Raw genomic sequence first — 6,628 nt, forward strand, 5'->3', positions numbered from 1 at the left:
TGTGTGTGTGTTTGTTTGTTTGTTTGTTTGTGTGTGTTTGTCTTCGCGCACATGCCCATGTCAGTCAGTCATGTCAGCCTGTGACCCAGAAAGAAAAGAAAGAAAGCATCAAACACTGAGCACATATTTAGACCCCATACGCAGATTAAAAATCACAGAAGACACGCACACACATTCTGCTCAAGTGTTGAATAACTGAAGGGCAACAAAGACACTGACTCAGCTACCAAAATGTCATCACTCCTTTATGTGAAGTAAGCCTGAACTACAATTACAAGTTGTCAAGCAGATACCTGGGCTAAAGTTGTGGGAGTGGCATAAGCGGGGGCGAAACTAATGGAAGTTAGCAGGGCACTCAGCCAGAGTGCACAAGTGTCTCCTCAAAGCAGAGCCCAGATGTGAATAACTAAAGGGCAAAGGTTATACACAAATACACCAATATCAATCCTCAAATACATAAAGGTATGCACACTTCTGCATGCAGCCAAAATCCCCAAACTGTAATAATAGCATCTGCAGGGTCATTCCAGGCCCTCACAGTTATTCCTAGCTTGCAAATATTTAGTAAATCCTCCGTCACTTGCTGCACTGCTCAAAATGTCTTTAGAAGTGGACACCTACTGAACCTCAGCTATGATGACATTCTACCTGTTTGTTGTCTGGTATATTGATCTAAACAGTCTAAGGGGGAATCCTGCAATGTCTGAACTCAAATAACAAAACCACATCTCACACGCTAACACACACAGACTCACATATGTCCCTGTTTCTGACATCTCCTAGAAAATGGCCTTTAAACAACTGCCTATACTAAGGTGACTCTTCCGCCCACTGTTATATTTCCACACACTATCTTAAAATTTACACCCACACACACAAACTTAAATTCACTTTTTTTAATTTTAAATTGTAAACGTACACCTGTCCATTTGAACCCAGATTTTCCTCCTGGTCTGGTCAACCAAGCCTTCTCAATGTGGTTTAGTAGGGGTATAAAAACTGTGGGTGACTTGCTGGCAGAGGGCACTTTGTTGCCTTTTGATCTGCTAGGAGAGAAGTACAATCTTCCACAGAATAACTTTTTTAGATATTTGCAAATTCATTCAAAAAAAAAATCATTCTTTCTAATACTAGGTTGTTTTCTAATGGGTTTTCCATCTCAGTTTTGGAAAAGTCTCTCCTGAAGTCTGACTCCAGGAAACCTATTAGCAGGTTTTACAAGGCCCTCTCAACTTCAACCAGTGACTGTACGGTCCACATCAGATCTCTCTGGGAAGCGGATTTTGGGAAGACTTTCTTAGGAGATGTCTGGTATGGGGTTTGGTCAGGCCCTGCAGGTTGCTTATTTACCAACAAAGCCAGGGAGATGCAATTTAGGGTCATACACAGGCTAAATGTAAGACGTCTGAAGGTACATATTTCCAATGTATATTTCAATGCCCCTTTATTAATGACTTCTGGGTCAAAATATGTAAGGAACTTGATGTTATATTCAAGAACAAACTAGCTCTAACTCCTGGCGGCTGTATTTTGGGGCTAAGTCCTAAAGCAATGGGTCTCTGTTCCTCCAAACTAAGGCTGTTGGAGGTGCTTCTCTTTAATGCGAGGAGATGCATTCTTCTTCTGTGGATCTCGGACTCTGTTCCCACAATTTTGCAATGGACTTAGAGTGTGTTAGGACTTCTCCCATTAGAAGGGATTAGCTTTTGGCTCAGAGATGGTACACGGGCTCTTCGGAGTGGCCTCTATGGTCTAGCATTGTCTGAGATCTCAAAGTATATTTCCAGATGGCATGCAATGGCTTAAGTAACCGATTTTTACTGATTACATTGAGTATGCCTCAACTGTGCAAACCGTCTGTGTTTATTTATTTATTTTCTTTCTGTTGTCTAGTTGTTTTTTAAGGGGTTGCGGGTGGGCTAAAAAGAGGGCATTATTCTTTACTCTGTGGCTGTCTTCCTTTATGTTGCATGTGCCCCTTGAAAACTCAATAAAGATATGTTGAAAAAAATTGTAAACATAATACCTACCAGTAATGTACTATTTTGTTTCCAGTAACCTTACATGACAGATAAGAAGCTATGTTTTTGATTGGCAGGTGCAAGTATATTTTTCCCTTTTTTAATGCAAGATGACCTAAGTGACCTCAGACACAAGGGCATAATTGAAAACCAGACAGTCCAAAGTCCAAAAAAAGAAACACCTGGGAGGCACGTGGTAAAAATGTTTCATCTGATGCCATTGCTCAAAAACCAAAATTGTTTAATGTCATCGGGTTCAATGCCTAGAGGGAGATTTGTGCGTTAATATAAACCATAAGCATCATGGGTTTATAGAGGTTTATATTATTATTATTAGTAGTAGTAGTAGTAGTAGTAGTATTATGTGTCTGATATGGTCCCCCCCCCCCAAAAAAAAAGTTTAACCTTTATTCCATGATTGAAAAATCCAGAATCTATAAATACACAAATTATGTACCTGCTGGACAAGATGTCTCCTACTCACAGGTTGCATGATGGTCCATGACAGTATGTACATGTTCTAAACTCAAATTCAAGGTAAGCACCGATAAACTTTCCCTTTAATAGATGAATAGGAAAAAAGCCTTCTAGTGTCAAACACTGCACATACGGGACAGAGAGAAAGACTTTGATTTAATGACAAAAATCTCTTCTGTGGATCTGCTCTGACAGTAACACCAGAATGTAAATAAGCAACCTTCCCATTTGCGTGACGTACTAATGTTTAGTGCACCATCTAGTTGTTCACAACCTGTTTGATCTTTGGGGAACTGACATGACTGATATCCCCATCCTTTAAGTGGTCCAACCCCTACAATACATTTCTTACGTTTAATTACTGCTCTACTGCTGCTGCAGCGTCTTATTAAACATGGAACGACTTCTGTTACCCATTTGGTTGAATACTGTCTGCATCTGCAACTGACAGTTGTTCCGCCCCAGCACATAACTGCAGACTGGCTAATAATGGAGATATCTGCTTTGTCTGCCAGTACACCCAGACTTAAAGGGTGTAGACAAACAGACAATACTCACAATAATAGTTATTATATAAGGAGTCAAACCAGTTTCACATCACAAAACCTGAGAATAATACAGTGTTTCTATTCCATCAGTTTAGTAATATGATGTCTATAACATCATATTACTAAACTGATGTAAAGATAATCACACCATGTAAGGACACTGCACTTGTGGACCTCTGTAAAAACGAGCCTCCATGTATCTTCCTCCCGACACTACACATATGCACTTACAGTAAGATGATGTGTACTTGACACAAAACATGCAGAAGCTTTAATGGATATATTTCTATATAACCGTGCAAATAAACCCACAAAAACAATCCACAACATTTGCTTGCCCAACTAGAACGCTAAAGCTCCGCTCTGGAGAAATGTATGGATGCATGGTGAAGGTCTTGTAAAACTGCAAGTACAGTATACATAACTCATAAACACATGCACAGATAAATGTGCTCCAAAACAAAGAAGACAAACAGGGAGCTGGGTATTCACTCACACCAAAATTTACGCAGAGCTGTGAATCATGCTGTTAAATTTCACTGCAGGGTAATGATAAGAGAGGTGATAAATTATCAAACATCCGAAGGAAACTAAAGAACATTATAAGCTGCTGCGCATTACTCCTCTCAACACACACACACACACACACACACACACACACACACACAACCCACAACCCACACACACACACCACACACAACCACACACACACACACACACACACACACACACACACACACACACACACACAACACACACACAAAAACACATCATGATAACATCACAAAATGGGGAGTGATATAAAGTACACCTCCTGTGTCGTGGCTCCTGAACACTTTCTACATCCTCTCTCGTCTTTGGGCACTGGTGTGATAAGGCAGTGATGGGTTGTATTTCTACATTGGGTACTCCCAGGGGAATCCCCCTGGTGTGTGTGTGTGTGTGGTGTGTGTGTGTGTGTGTGTGTGTGTGTGTGTGTGTGTGTGTGTGTGTGTGTGTGTGGGTGTGTGTGTGTGTGTGTGTGTGTGTGTGTGTGTCCACAGAAAGGGAAGAATGCCACCATTGAGCATCCTGTCTTTGCGCCAGCAATCCTCTCCCCCGCACCCCCGCACCCCCGCCCCTTCCCGTCCTCATTTGCACTCTGACGTACAGTTGGAGCAGATTTGGTGACACGAAGATAAAAGCCTTCCTCTGTTTCTCTGCTTTCCTCTTTCTCCAGTGTCACCAGAGCGCTGAGTGCTGGTGCCTTGGCCGTAGACATAGAGAGCTCATTCAAACTGACACAATCACTTTTCACTTCTGCTTTGTGATAAGCCAGAGTTCAGAGTGCCTCGGTGCAATATGCCCACCATGCAGTCAGCAGCTCTGTACAGGAGGCCGAAAGATGCTACCCCACTGTATTACTACAGCTGTGTTCTAACAACTGTGACACGCAGCCCCAACGAGGCACATTTATGCAAACTAACTTCCTCTGTCATAAAACTGTCAACTCTGACAAGCCTGCAGAGGTTTAACAATCCTATACAGAGGCAACAGACACTCAACCTGTCAGTGCAATTCTTTATTGCGGGGATAATTAGTTTTAGACGCAGTAAGAAAAAGAGGAACAAAAAGACTTCATTGGATTTGTAAAATTCAATTTGTCTGGCAGGAAATAGTGCTACCAAAAAGGAACTCACCATTCATACAAAGATGTTTTCGCTGTCTGGCAAAAATTGGCAGCTTTGCATGGAACTCAGTCAGAATGAACTTTACCCTGCAAAAAAAGCAAGAACAATGTCAAGTAAATTTCAGAGAGAAGATTGGATTGACCTTGTCTTTAGCAAGTTTTTTTGTTCTGTTCTCTTTTCTTATCTTATTAAAAGGAATATTGCACGAATGACAGTGCAAGGACAAAAAACAGAGGGTACAGAGGAAAAAGTGTTTGATAAATAGATTTATATTTCTTTAACTTGTGGAATGGTTGTTTGTTCACAAAACTACACAACCTTGTTCTTGTTCCACCAACCTTTTGCCAAAGTATATAAAGAAATATAGCCTTTTCTGATTCTGCTCTGACCACAGTATAAGGCAGGGATGGGGAATCGTTAGGGACATATTATAGGTGTCCAAAGTAAAAAGTGCTGAATTCTCAGGGACACATAGAGAAACAGGATTTTTATAGGTTTATAGGTTTTTAACTCTGGTTAAAATTAGGGTTAGGTTTAGATTAAGCTTGTATTGGTTATGGTTAAGGGTGGACTGAGTCTCCAAGGAATTGTATGTAAAGCAATGTCCTCCTTAGGGACAACAACAAGAGCTTGTTCTTGTGTGACTGTCTGTGTGAATGACTCACCTGACACGAGACGCTGGTGGACGCAGTTAATTACCCACACGTCCAATTCTATTTAAAGGACACAGTCCTAATCGCTAATCACTTCCATGTCTGGCGGAATAAGAGAGCAGGTTAATCTGGATTACACATGACCATTGTGAGGTCACAGCTGAGGCAGCTGATACCCTGACCAGTCAGGAAGAGAGACCAGGTGAACAGGGAGAAGACAGGAGACAGAGACTAACAAAAGAAGCTGAGGAGTTAGTTAAGGCAATTAGAAATGCATCATTTTTAAGAACAATTATCCATTTACAAGACTTTACCTTACATGACCAAAGCATGTTTATAGATACTGACGGGGAACGTGAACAACTAAGTTATTGAGATGCAGTAGTATTTGCCAAAATTCCAAATAATGATAGAGTTATTAAAGCCCCATTCATAAAATAAATTATTCATTTATAAGGGCTTACCCTGGATGAACCGGACATACAACTCTGATAATAGTTTTAAATCAATGTCAGATGGCACATGACAAACTGATAAAAAAAAAACATACAAATCTGAGAGCTGAAAAGAAAATTGAAGTGAGGAAGCCAGGATTAGCCATGAAATGTGTAATATTCGCTCTGCAGTTAATGCACCTGCACTGTCACACACTTGACCAAACCAGTGATCACCCCCATCAGACGGAAGAAACTATACTGCAAACTATTCACAACTGTTTCAAGAAATGTCAACTAAAAGGGGGGAAATTTAAAATTAAATTAAATTACAAATACATGCACTGTCATTCCAGGAGTTTGTTTGTTTGTTTTTAGCTGAGTCCTGGTGGCATGTGATCTGCATGACCTGCAGCTGATCCTGGCTGTGGGACTGACCACAGTGTCCTCTAGCATTAATCACCACTCAGTCTTCCAAGCATGTTACAAACTAATTTAGCATGACTGGAATGTAGGATTGTCTGCACATGTCGATGCATACTTGAATGTGATGAATTGGGACAATGTGGGTTATTGTATGTTTTGATGTTCAAACAGGGCTGTTTTTATCCATGTAAGCAAATGTATGGCTTTCTTATCTGCAGGCCAGAGAGTTCCAAGGTGTAACACGCAGGGATTTCCCGAGGCAGACGGGTTCACATGAGTAATGGGTAAAGTGTGCACACTCTTCCTTCACGGCTGTTTATGCCTTCAGCCAACAACTTTTCGCCCTCAATGCAACAACGTCTCCTGCAGCAGCGGTGTGTCCTGAGTCCTGACTACAGT

At 41.1% G+C, this 6,628-nt stretch overlaps 1 protein-coding gene across 1 annotated transcript in view; it reads right to left on the bottom strand.

Annotated features, from left to right (window-relative positions):
* The window catches only part of alg2 (ALG2 alpha-1,3/1,6-mannosyltransferase), a 75,005-nt gene that overhangs the window by 67,844 nt on the left and 533 nt on the right, over positions 1–6,628 (bottom strand). Inside the window, exon 2 of the mRNA XM_032518240.1 lies at positions 4,726–4,802. The gene's annotated coding sequence lies outside the window, so the exon portion shown is untranslated. The remainder of the gene's footprint in view (positions 1–4,725; positions 4,803–6,628) is intronic.

Source organism: Etheostoma spectabile, chromosome 6 (genome assembly GCF_008692095.1).
Source record: "Etheostoma spectabile isolate EspeVRDwgs_2016 chromosome 6, UIUC_Espe_1.0, whole genome shotgun sequence".
NCBI classification, from domain to species: domain Eukaryota; kingdom Metazoa; phylum Chordata; class Actinopteri; order Perciformes; family Percidae; genus Etheostoma; species Etheostoma spectabile.